The following is a 13,572-nucleotide window of genomic DNA, read 5'->3' on the forward strand; positions in this document are numbered from 1 at the left end:
ATCACTACCAAAGATCACTTACTTAACTGTTGACTTGGTGTGGAAATAGCAGTATGCCCTTTTCATGTTGTTGAAGGTTGTCTGAGAGATAAGAAAACACCTGAATAATCTGAAAATATTTTTCATAAAGCTAAGGGAATATGCCACAGTGATAGATTGACCCATTTTTGATTATTGTAGTACTTTCTATTTCTCAGTAAAAATTGTTGAACATGATAGTCCTTTCCTAGCAAATATTGTGGAATGTTGCTTTTAGCTACTTGCTATATTCTTTCAAGTATAATATTTAGGAATGAAAAGTTAGTTTTCAAAGTACTGTCATTTAATATGTACTTACTCTAGAATGTGCCTCTCAAAAGTTAAAAGTGCTTTTCTTTAAGAAATATGTTATTTTGTGATATTTTTGTTTAATTTGAGAATGTAGATATTTTCCCTCCTAGTGATCTGGGCCTGCCTTGTTTTCATTGCACTGAGAGAAAAAAAATATTAGTTTCTCTTAGTTTGTGCTGCTTTTCTGCCTTTTTGAAATGAAGTACTTTGAAATTGGTCCTTTTATTTTTGAATTGGCCTTATATATGCTTGTCCTACTTATTTTCATATATGGTTTAAACTTGCATCTGTAAGTTATTTATTAGCTAGCTTTATGACTTGGGCAAGTTACCTTATCTCTTTGTGCCTTACTTTCCCCCTTTGTAAAATGGGGTAATACTTTGTAGTGTTGTTTTAGATTAAATGACTGATAAACCAGTGAAGCACTTAGAAGAATGCTCTGTGTGTCTATTACACAACAGCCCTGTGTTGGCTTTTACAAATACTATAAGCAGGGACCTTGGCTTCCCCTCCGCCAAGAGCCACTATTTGTGGCTCTTCACTTCTGTAATTTTTCATAGGCAGTATGACCCCGAATCTAACAGAACTTTATATTAAGGAAAAGTAAACATCACCTTGTATTTAATTCTTTATCATAAATAACTATACATTTGCTACTTGTTAGAAAATAGAGTATTCATTTTACTCCCTCAGATTGAGTTTGAAAGATAAGAAATTAGTAGAAAGTGAGCCGTTTTCTATGTCTTATAGGTACCCAGATACTACTAAGTGTAGGTCATTGCTTGAATTCTGAGTGTACATGCAGTTATGTAGAACAGAAATAGATTGCATGGAACTGGAAGTACTGGAAAGATAACTGTAGTTGGTAGCAAACTGCATCAGTTAAACTGAATGATGGATCAGCAAAGAATTAGGGGTTGCTGGGTTTTATTTGTAACACTCAAGTGTTTTGAAATGATTAGTCCTGAAACAAAGTAATTTAAAACTTAGAGATGCCAGGAAATTTCAGATTCCTTTCCACTTAAAAAATGTCTTTTAAAGAAGGAAGCATTTCTCCAGATATATTTAGCTCCTTGAGGGCTGTGTGAATCTTAGCCTTTGCTGTGGTGATTATAGGATCACCAACAATGAGAGTTTCATGTTATACCTTAGTTTCAGGTTTGTGCCATCACTGAGTGAATTTTTTAAGGGAGATTGTGCTGTTTCTTTCTAAGCTATCATATCATATAAGCCCCTTAAGTTGACCTTTTCCTCTTTTCCCCTGTGATAGGACTTTTCTGTAATTTTAAGTCAATGGTTCAGTGCTAGAGGTTAGATTTCCTTGTTTTTTACATTGTGGATTTTATCTGGAGGATTATTGCTAATTCCTAGATTGTGTCCTTAACCCAGATTTTTTGAACATTACAGATTCCCCAACACTTAATTTATAGTTATAGTAAGAGGAATAGGGTATTCACTGGATTTTTTTTTGTTTTTGAGATCCTTGCATTTAATTTCTGGAATCAAAATAAATTCATTCACAGATTAATTTATTAATCTGCAAGTCATTGTTTTTAGTTTATTCAGCAAGATTTCTCATTCCTCATTTTCTCGTTGCTCAAGGGTTGAACGTGGGTACCCGGCCTGGCCCATTTTGTACCTATCCCACTTGTAGTGCCGATTGACGTTTGATAGAAAGGGCCAGTAGGTGTTCTTCACTGGTATTGATATATAGATGACAGGAGCAAGCGGTCAGTTTTCTTCTGGGTTTGTGATGCTGGGACTGCCTCTGGCAGGAAGCCTGTCTGCAGTGGGAGAGAATGAGGCCAACGAGTAAAGAGGAGCATGAGATAAAGGGAAGGATCCGGTGGCATGGAGCCTTTGAGGCCCTACTGCCTGAAGTTCCTCCTTTGTTTCTGTGAACCACCTCAGCATCCTTCTGGGAGTCAGTCAGTTCAGATTTAAGTGGGCTTGGGTTTCTTTCACTTACAATTGAGAGTTCTGACTAATATATCTAATACTATTATCTAATACTGTTTCTACACTGATTTTCTAAGTATTTAAAGAGAGTTTGAACTTTAATCTCAGGGTAAACATTTAATATACATATAGGTGAACTCAGTTCATGTATGAATTAATTTTCAGGCTCAGTGGAGTGAAAATAATAATCTTCCATTTTCAGTGGCCTTTGCTTAGAGAGAAAAGTGTTTACGATGGACAGAATGGATCAGTATTCTCTTCCATCCATTTAGACAGTGTAGAAGTTTTCTTTAAAGATTATCACCACAATCAGTAGAAGAACAAAGATAAAAAGTCAGATTGAAGTCATAATTTCACTGATTAGGCATAAATATCCTCTTTATTATTTTCTCATGAAGAAGGTGTGATAACCTTATATAAGGATCAGAAAGAGGGAGGAGGAAAACTGAGTGAGAAGTAGAACATAGGAAGTGAAGAGGTAAACTATGTGTGCTAAGCATTGGTGAGCTGCTGGTCGTTGCTGTAGGTTCCATGGATCGCCTACTTCTGGATTAGATGCTGGGCTCCTGTGAAATGAGTTAGTGATAGAGATGAAGAAAAGTCTTAATTCGTTTTTGTTAGGCTGAGGTCAAGATTGATGTGGTTAATAAAGTATTTAATAAGAAAGCAACTTTCTTGTCTTGCTTAAGCTGTTGGCATTATGTTGTCTTGCAAAATTTGGTTCTTTTGTTACTTGACCCTAGTTGCTTGAGTGGAACACATTAGGTGAGAATGAAAGATGAGTACTCAAAACTTTCTTTCAGGATTGCTGTTTTGGAAGCCTTTAATTAATGGGATTAATGTGTCAGAGCTGCAGTGAACATGAAGAACTTTAAAATACTCCAGTCCGAAAATAAACCTGACTGTTGGCAAGATTGTTGGTAAGCCACGTATTTGACATGTCTACACTACACTATCCAACTTTGAGCCTAACCTGTTTTAGCTGGCTTGCCCTGTGTAAGTTGAAACTTCATTTAAGCCTTGACTATGGGTGAAATGCAGTTCATGGAGCTCCATCAAAAGGTCCTCATCCCTAAAGCATACATTCTGAGTTAAGACAGTAAAATGGTCTGTATCCCAAAACATGGTTCTACCAGTTAATGGTTTGATTTTGGTAAAGTCATTACTTTCTTAGAGCCCTGCTCTAACTAAGATTTAGGAAAAATAACTTGCCTTACCTAGAGCACCTGTACATACCTCTGATGCTGCCGCATGGGAGAAAAATCAGCTTAATTGAGGTATAATTTGTACAAAATAAAATCCACCCATTTTTAACTAGAAGGTTTGAGTTTTTATTAATGTATAGAACCATATAACTACCTACATTTCTGTCACCTCAGAAAGTCCCCTTGTGCCCCTTTGTAATTCCTCCCCTTTTCCCCATCTCTGACTATGGCAAATACTGATCACTGTAATTATAGTTTTGCTCTTTTTCTAGAATGTCTTATGAATGGAATAACAAAAAAAAAATGTACTCTTTTGTGTCTGCCCTCTTTCACTTAGCATAATGCTTTGAGATTCATCCCTGTTGTTAAAAGTAGTAGGAGATTGTTCTATTTAATTGTTATATAGTCCACAGTTTCTTTATTCACTAGTTGATGGATATTTTGGGTTTCTAGTTTTTGGCTGTTAGGAATACAGCTCCTATGAACATATGCATACTGGTCTTTGTATGGGCATGTGCTTTCACTTCTCTTGGTTAAATATCTAGGAGTGGAAATTGCAGGGTTGTATATTAAATGTATGTTTACAACTTTATAGAAAACTGATGAACTGTTTTCCAAAGTGGCTGTACTGTCACCAGCAGTGAATGAGAATTCCAGGAGCCCTGCATCCTCGTTAGCACTTGGTATCATCAGTCTCTATTAACTTGAGCCATTCTTGTGGATCTGTAGTCATATATTATTACGGTTTGGTTTTGTGATTTCCAGATGATTAACGATGACCATCTTTTCCATGTGCTTTTTTGCCACTCATTTGTCTTCTTTGGTAAAGTGTCCTTTTAAATCTTTTGCCCATTTTTAAAAAATCAGGTTGTTTGTTTTTTTGTTTACTGTTAAGTTGCATGAGTTCTTTATATATTCTGGATATGAGTTCTTTATCACATGTTTTGTAAATTACATGTTTTGCAAATACGTTTTCATAGTTTGTGGTTTGCCTTTTCATTTTCTTAACAGTATCTTTCAAAGATTGAAACTGAATATTGATGAAATCCAGGTTAGTGGATTATTTTTTCTTTTTATTTCTTTTATAGTTAATGTCCTTTATATTCCATCTAAGGAGTCTTCTAAACCTAAGGTCACTAATACGTTCTTAAAGGTTCTTCTGGAAGTTTCATAGTTTTATGTTTTACATTTAGGTCTGTGAAACACTTAAAGTCTGTTTAATGAGTGAGGTAATTGTTGTGGTTTATCTTTTTGTATATAGATCTAAAATTTCCTCTTTCACTGCATCCCACAAAATGACATATTATGTACTACCATTCAGTTTGAAATATTTTCTAATTTCTCTTGTAATACCTTTTTTGGCTATGGATTATTTAGAGTATGTTCAATGAACAAATATTTGGAGTTGTTTTAGATATCTTATTGTTACTGATTTCTAATTTAATATTATTGTGGTCAGAGAAAACATACTTTATAGGATTTCAGTCTTTTGAATTTGAGATTTCTTTTGTGATGAGGCATATCATGGTGAATATTTTATGTGTCACTGAAAAGAATGTGTATCCTTCAGGTAGGTTTCAGTTATTGGTTGATAGTATTATTAGAGTATTTTATATTCTTACATATTTTTTGTTTACTTGTTCTGTTAGTTGCTGAAAGAGAATTGCCAAAATCTCAAACTACAGTTGTGGATTCCGTTATGTCAATTTTTGCCTCATAATATTCTGTAGTTCTGTTTTTAGGTGTATACATATATTAGGATTGTTATGTCCTCTCAGTAAATTCATCCTTTTATCATAATGACTTGTCTTTTATCTTAGTAATATTTGTTGTCCCCAAGGCTACTTTGTCTGACATGAATATAGCTCTTGTTGCTTTCTTATGACTAGTATATGCATGGTGTGTCTTTTTCCCTCCTTTTACTTCAACCTATCTGTATCCTTATCTGTACACTGTGTTTTACGTAGTTAGCATATAGTAATTAGGTCTTGATTTTTTAATTTAGTCTGACAATCTCCGTCTTTTGATTGGTGTCTTTAAAAAGGTCAATTAGGGGGTGGCCAGTTAGCTCAGTTGGTTAGAGTGTGGTGCTAAGAACACGAATCTTGCTGGTTCGATCCCTGCATGGGCAACTGTGAGCGGCACCCTCCTTAAAAAAAAAAAAAAAGGTCCATTAACATTTAATGTACGTACTAATACAGTCAGGTTTAAGTCTTCCATCTTGCTGTTTATTTTCTATTGTGAGGGATCCACTCAGATCTCCAGAATTGGTATAAGGTTATTTTAAAACAAAAGTCATTTGATATTCAACAGATGCAGAAAGAAGTCGTCTTGGATTTTTCCTTACCTCTCTAAAAACTGAAACTTTTCAGAGTGAGGCTCCCATGAATCCCCTCTCCAGGGAAATTTTATGGTTATGAAGAAAAAGTGGGTAAGACCACTCACACTTGCATAAACAAATATTATCACAAACTTTCTCATCTCCCACGTATTCCTTTAGAGCTCCATTTGTTCTTTGTTTTTTTTTTTTTTACTGTAACCATTAAATAAATTTTAATTTAAAGGTTCATAAAAAAGAAATTTTCAGGTTCAGTTAGTTTCACTGGAGAAGTTTTCCAAATGTTCAAAGAAAAGTTACCCATTTGTTCTTTCCATAGAAGCCTTTTCAGTTCCTCCCTCTCCTATTAAATTAGGTATAGTAAAAGCCTCCATTTTTATGTGTTTTGCGGTTCCATGTCCATATGAATAAACTTTGTCGTCCCCTTCCAACCCTGTTAATCTGTCAGTTTCAGTTAAATTTGAAGGCCTCCAATATTGAACCTAAGAGTAGAGGAAAAGTGTTTTCTCCCTGACACCATTCCATCTGTTCTTTTTCTTTTCCTGCCATTTTTTGGATTAAGTATTTTGTAATGGTTATATTGTCTCTTACATTAGCATATTAATTGTACTTATTTTTTATTCTAGCTGCTCTCAGGTTTACAATAAGCACCTTTATGTTATCAACAGTCTACCTTCAAATGATTCTGTACCACATGGTGTATAATATAAGAGCCCTATGGCAGTACCCCTCCATTTCCCCCTCCTGTCCTTTGTGGTGTTGTCATACATCTTACCTCTAGATACGTTATGAAGCTCATAATTCATTGTTGTTATATTTGCTTCAGTTTACTGTCTTTTTTTTTCTTTTTAAAAGATTTGTTGGGGAATATTGGGGAACAGTATGTTTCTCCAGGGCCCATCAGCTCCAAGTTGTCCTTCAATCTAGTTGTGGAGGGCGTAGTTCAGCTCCAAGTCCAGTCACCGTTTTCAATCTTAGTTGCAGGGGGCGCAGCCCACCATCCCATGTGGGAATTGAACTGGCTGGCAACTGGTCACCCCACCAGCATCTGAGTGTCAGCTCGTTGTCTTCAATCTAGTTGTGGAGGGCGCAGCTCACTGGCCCATGTGGGAATAGAACCCGGCAACCCTGTTGTCCAGAGCTCGTGCTCCAACCAACTGAGCCGTCCGGACACCCTCAGCTGTCTTTTAAAGAGGAAAATATATTTTGTGTTTATCTCAGTTCTTCATGGCGTGTTTTTATTTAAAGCTTTGTTAGGGCAGGCCAAGAGAGGAGCCTTTGCTCAAGAGCTAGTTTAGCTCTGCTTATAAGGTCTCAACTGAATGCTCTGAGTGTTCCGTCAGGTCTCTTGACTCAGGTTGTTGAGAACCAGACGTCTGTGTAAACTCCAATAGTTGTTATGTTTATAGTTCCCAGGTAGTTGCTCCTTACCCAATGGTTCTTTTTTGTCCATCCTTATGAAATCTCATCCTGTGCATGTATAGCTTAGTTTAGTAAAGACACAGGATGCCCCAGAAATTACACCTGCCACAGCCTTCTGAAAGTCATATTTGAGTTTCTGATTGGGTGTCTGCTCTGCTTGGATTCCTATTTTGGCCAGGGTGTGGAAAGTGCTTTGAGGCAAAAAACTTAGGCAGTCATTCATAGGACTTGGGTAACTTGTTTCCCTTCTCTCAGGGATTGCAGTTCTGTGCTGTTTGTTGTCCAACATCAAGAACTGTGGTTTCATATATTTTGTCCAGTGTTCTACTTGGTTATGGCGGGAGGCCTAGTCCCAAACCAGTTACTCCATCATGGCCAGAAGGAACTTTTAGAAATGCAAGATTCTGCATAATATAAACCTGTTACAACCTTTGAATAATATATTGCAGGCAACCTTTTGTAGCAGCTGTCCTGGCTTAGTCAATTTTCATGTTCTAATTATTTATTACAGGATTTTATTTAAATTAGGAAATGTTTAGTCTTTATAATAGGATTGTAAACAGTACCCTGGATCTGCTACTTTACCAGTTGCTCCTTAATGCCTACAATTGATAGCTGGAACTGTTTCACTGGCCACTGTAACCAAACACAGTACTTTGAGCTTTAAGATATAATGTCACTTAATTAATTATGGATTATTCTGTTCTTGTTCTGTAATATCCCAACACCTTTAGTAAAGGATTTTGTATTGTCTTCCACCTGTTGGTATTCATTGGAATATGGAAATAATTAAAGTAATAGAACTAGTCTCTTAAAAATCTTCTAACATTAGAAAGGGAAAGGTGATTCTAAGTGACTCTTTTTTCATATGAAGGAGGCATTAAGTTTTTCATATTGCTTAAATAAAAAATTGTATGCCCAACAGTATCTCTTATAGTTGGGTCATTGTTTAGGACTACAGACTTCAGGTTTTTTCCTTAGTAATATAGTATTATTCTCTTTTCCACTGCTTGACACCCAAGAAAAGACCCTTCATTAAGACTTTAAAAATTGTACAAGGATTTTCATTAAAAGTTGCAACACATACCTAATAGATTTTATAATCATAGTATGTAATTTTCACCTACTAAATTTGAACACCTTTGTTCACCAGAACCTTTATTTCACTGGAACAAGTCTTTCTGCCAAATTTGGCACCACTCAAGAAATACTGTGCTTCCCCAAAAATAAGACCTAGCCGGACAGTCAGCTCTAATGTGTCTTTTGGAGCAAAAATTAATGTAAGACCCGGTATTATATTATATTATTATGTTATATTTTATATTTATTATATTTATATTATATTATGTTAGACCTGGTCTTACATTATAGTAAAATAAGACTGGGTCTTATATTAACTTTTGCTCCAAAAGACACATTAATTGTCCAGCTAAGTCTTATTTTCAGGGAAACACGGTAGTGCTACCATTTAAATATTGACAAAAGATGTCAAATAATTTCCCATTAGTTTATGACTACTTCATTGCTACTAGGTAAATGATGGTTTATTAAAAATATTGTGCATTTATTTAATACCTGTTTTTTGCTTTCCTTTTATAGCTTTTATGTCTCGATTAAAAAGTCACTTTATGGATAAATAGAAATAGTGTATCTATGATATATATATAGGGATAAGTAAGATCTTTGTGTAGCTTGAAGATTTTTTGAGTAAATAGTGTTTGCTAATGATTAAAAGGGATTTGAATAACTGCGAGAGATCATTTGATACAGGGAAGTTGCTTATTTATCTTGAAATTATAGAGTACTTTTTCCCACCTGAAATCATTAAATTTTTTTTTTAAAGATTTTATTGGGGAAGGGGAACAGGACTTTATTGGGGAACAGTGTGTACTTCCAGGACTTTTTTCCAAGTCAAGTTGTTGTCCTTTCAGTCTTAGTTGTGGAGGGCGCAGCTCAGCTCCGTTTCCAGTTGCCGTTGTTAGTTGTGGGGGGCGCAGCCCACCATCCCTTGCGGGGTCAAACCGGCAACCTTGTGGTTGGTTGAGAGAACGTGCCATCCAGGATGCTCAGCGGCAGCTCAGCTCAAAGTGCCATGTTCAATTGCAGGGGGTGCTGCCCACCATCCCTTGCGGGACTCGAGGAATCGAACCGGCAACCTTGTGGTTGAGAGCCTGCGCTCCAATCAGCTGAGCAATCTGGGAGCTCAGCAGTAGCTCAGCTCAAGGTGCTGTGTTCAATCTTAGTTGCAGGAGGTGGAGCCCACCATCCCTTGTGGGACTCAAAGAGTTGAACCGGCAACTTTGTGGTTGAGAGCCCACTGGCCCATGTGATGTGGGAATCGAACCGGCAGCCTTCGGAGTTAGGAGCACAGAGCTCCTACCACTTGAGTCACTGGGCCGGCCCCTCCATTAAATGTTTTATGTTGCTACTGCAGAGTTTGTGTTTCATTTAGAAAATGTTGATAATATCTGATGTTATCTGACTTGAGATTTACTGGAAGGGAAGTGTTGGGAGCATGATGAGTACTTGTGCTGTTTGGAACTTTATATATATGCCAGGGGTGCCAAAAAAAAAAATGTACGCAAGTGGGCACTGGTCAACTTGCTCAAGCAGTAGTTCGCCGTAATCAGAAGTGTGTGGACACTGATGGTAACCACTTTGAACACCTCTTATAATTGCAGAAGTCAAACGTGACTTGTATTCATCTTTTGTTATAGGTATATATTGAGTATTACAATTTTAATACAGTTTTTTTCCTTTCTTAAAATGTGTACACGTTTTTTTGGCACCCACTGTATGTTCTTTCTTACACTAATCTCCCAAGGTATGCTAGAATAATGCTTTACTTCTTGATGTACTGAAAGATGAGTCCCTGATGTTAAATAAGCACCTCTAAATTGGTCATGTAATTTAAAATAACTTTTATGAATTCTAATTAATTTTGAACTTTAAGCAGGTAGGAGCTCTTTGAAGCATTTTCTTTGCCTTGAAACATTTTCTCTACCTTGAAATGCTTCGAAGCATTTTCTCTTTAATATCTTTGGCTGTTTTTTATATTTAGTTGGTGCAAAAGTAATTGCGGTTTAACAGGTTAAAAATAATTGCAAAAATGGCAGTTACTTTTGCACCAACCTAATAGGATTTGGCTTAGGCTTATTAATACAATAAATATTTACTAGGCACTGTTATGCCCTAAGCCTTGTGGATGCAATGGTAAACAAGAGCACATAGTCTCTGACCTCATTTAATTTGTAGCCTTATAAAGGAAAGGGAATAAGCTTAGATGTTGGGGCATTACTCATGTATAAGTTGCTTGTTGAATCAAGTAGGTCAAATATGCTGAATGGTTAAGATAGTCTTCTGCTTTCTTTTGGGACACTGGGAGTTTTACCAGAATCTGTCTGGAAATTCTCAATGAACTCTTAATTTAAAGGGAATATATCATGTCATATGTTAAGAGTAAAGGGAATTTTAACTAACAATAAATGATGCTAATGGTTGTGGATTCTAAAAAGTAGAGGTACACAGTATTATTTGCCTTTGAGAATACAAAGAAAGGATTGTCTTTTTGTACAGTTAATTGAGTTGTCTTATTTCTTTCCTCACCAAGAGATATTTTAGTATCAGGCTAAAATCTAAAATTACAGCTCTTAATGTTTTGGGGAAAAATATCATATGACTACATAGTTTTGCTAGTAGTCACTGAGTCATTAATTAAATTTCCTTATTTTATGCTTCCTGTCCTTTTTTCTTTTTTTCTGGGGGAAAAAAACGTTTTCTGTAGGCCCCATCTCTTAATGCTTTAGCATGGCACATTTTTATTCTTTATACCAAAAGTGTATATACTTAAAAGTAATTGACATTCTGTCTTGCCATGGATTGATTTCTCACTGATACGTTTGGTGAAGTGGTTTAAACTGTCCAATTTCATATACATTGAAAGCAAAAGCTAACCAGAAAGGAGAAGGGGAAGTTTTCTCATCAAGGGATTAGTACGTAAAATTATTGTTGTAAAGCAGTGATATATGCCTAATAAGACATTTGGCTTTTGAAATTTAATTAAGTATTTCGGGACTATTAATTATAATCATCCTTGGGCATGTTTCTAGTCCTGGTTTTAATCTGTAGGAAATATTTTTCTAGATTAAACTCAACTCAGTATAATTCTGTTTACAGTGTATTTAAAATAGCTAACTTTATTTAGGATACTGATTGATGACTTTATATGTGCATTTTATTTTACCTGTGCTTTTTATTTTTCTTAAAATTTAGGTAATTTGCTTTAAAAATCTTAGATAATTTAGGAACTCATTAGTTATTCTTTATTAACGAAAAAATTATTAAATCTCTGTATATTATGCTAAGTGACTCATATCTGCTAATTAAACCATCTGTAACAGGCTAGAGAAAAGAACATTTTGTTGGAATCTTACTATGTAAAAATAAGCCCATCAGGAAATTCATGGCTAAGATTAAGACTTTAGGAATACAAGATGCTAAAGTCTGTATATGGAACTTGATCTTGCTAAATTTGTGAGTGTATTCAATTTTGGTGCCTACTAATATTTAGAATATTTGAATGTTGTGTTATAATCATTTGCACATTTATGTTTTATATCTACATGACAAAAAATGGTTGATATTTAAACTTTTTGAATGGTAGGAAAAGAATCTTAGAGGCAAAGGAAGCCATGTCAAGTGTTGTATACCTATTAAGGATAAAGCCTTAAAAAAGAAAAAAACAGAAAAACTTATGAACTGTAAATAATTCTCTAGAGTAGATTGTTCAAGCTTTGATACAAAGCATGGATATAAATCACATTTGAGCAAATGTAAAAGCTAAACCTTGTGTGTTTTGTTTCTTCTATTTTTTTTCCGTCTTTTGGTATTCTTAGTTGAAGATTATATGAATGACTATTTAATTCCTTCAGGTTTTCAAATATTGTTTATCTTAAGGATTTAAAACTTTGCCAATTTAATGTCATAGTTATAACAAAAACTCCACAGGTTTTTTTTTTTTTTTTTTTTTTTTGGAGGTGTGTGTCCTCTTGTAATGCAACAATATCTTAATGAACATCTGTTAATTTTTTAGGGAATTTCTCTTGGGGAGCTTAGGAGTTTTTATTTATTTTTAATACATTGTTCGTTAACTTTCTGAAATTCTTTTTTCACTTTACTCCTTTTACTTTATATATATGCACACATACATATAATTTTATTGTGGTAAAATACACATAACATGAAATTTACCATTTTAACTAATTTTAAATGGATAGTTCCGTGGCGCTAAGTACGTTTACATTGTTGTGCCACTATTACCACCATCTATCTCCAGAACTTTTTCATCTTCCACAACTGAAACTCTGACCCATTAAACACTAACACTATTCATCCCTTTCTCTAGTCCCTAGGGATACTATAGTCTGTCTCTGAATTTGACTATTCTAAGTACCTCATATAACTGGAATCATTATATTTGTTCTTTTTGTGACTTTTATTTCATTTAGCATAATGCCATTGGTTCATCCATGTAGTGGCATGTGTGAGAATTTCCTTTCTTATAAAGCTGGATAATACTTCATTGCATGTATGTATATATACATACGTACAAGGTCTTTGACAATTAAGTTCGCGAACTTGTTGCAACGATGTTGCTAACCTTTTTTGATAGCACAGGGATTATTCATTATGAATTTGTATTAACTGGACAAAAAGTTAGCCAAGTTTACTATTTGGAGGTGCTGAAAAGGCTGTGTGAAAAAGTTAGATGACCTGAACTTTTCGCCAACAGTTCATGGCTCTTGCATCATGACAGTGCACCAGCTCACACGACACTGTCTGTGAGGGAGTTTTTAGCCAGTAAACAAATAACTGTATTGGAACACCGTCCCTACTCACCTGATCTGGCCCCCAATGACTTCTTTCTTTACCCAACAATAAAGGAAATGCTGAAAGGAAGACATTTTGATGACATTCAGGACATCAAGGGTAATATGACGACAGCTGTGATGGTCATTCCAGAAAAAGAGTTCCAAAATTGCTTTCAAGGGTGGACTAGGTACTGGCGTCGGTGCATAGCTTCCCAAGGGGAGTCCTTCGAAGGTGACCGTAGTGATATTCAGCAATGAGATATGTAGCACTTTTTCTAGGATGAGTTTGTGAACTTAGTTGTCCAACCTCGTACACACACACACACACACACACATGCACAAACACACCCCATGTTTTGTTTATCCATTCATCTGTTGACAAACACTTGGGTTGCTTCTACCTTTTGGCTATTGTGAATTATACTGCCATGAACATGGATGTACAAAT

The 13,572-nt window shown here is 35.4% G+C and overlaps 1 protein-coding gene across 9 annotated transcripts in view; it reads left to right on the forward strand.

Moving 5' to 3' along the window:
• The window catches only part of MTMR3 (myotubularin related protein 3), a 127,753-nt gene that overhangs the window by 18,011 nt on the left and 96,170 nt on the right, over positions 1-13,572 (forward strand). The window contains exons 3-4 of one of the 9 annotated variants that reach the window (XM_033097667.1): positions 3,093-3,209; positions 4,506-4,545. The exons of 7 other annotated variants lie outside the window; for them this stretch is intronic. The gene's annotated coding sequence lies outside the window, so the exon portion shown is untranslated. The remainder of the gene's footprint in view (positions 1-3,092; positions 3,210-4,505; positions 4,546-13,572) is intronic. One more of the 9 variants, XM_033097668.1, reaches the window with a different exon arrangement.

Source organism: Rhinolophus ferrumequinum, chromosome 25 (genome assembly GCF_004115265.2).
Source record: "Rhinolophus ferrumequinum isolate MPI-CBG mRhiFer1 chromosome 25, mRhiFer1_v1.p, whole genome shotgun sequence".
NCBI classification, from domain to species: Eukaryota; Metazoa; Chordata; class Mammalia; order Chiroptera; family Rhinolophidae; genus Rhinolophus; species Rhinolophus ferrumequinum.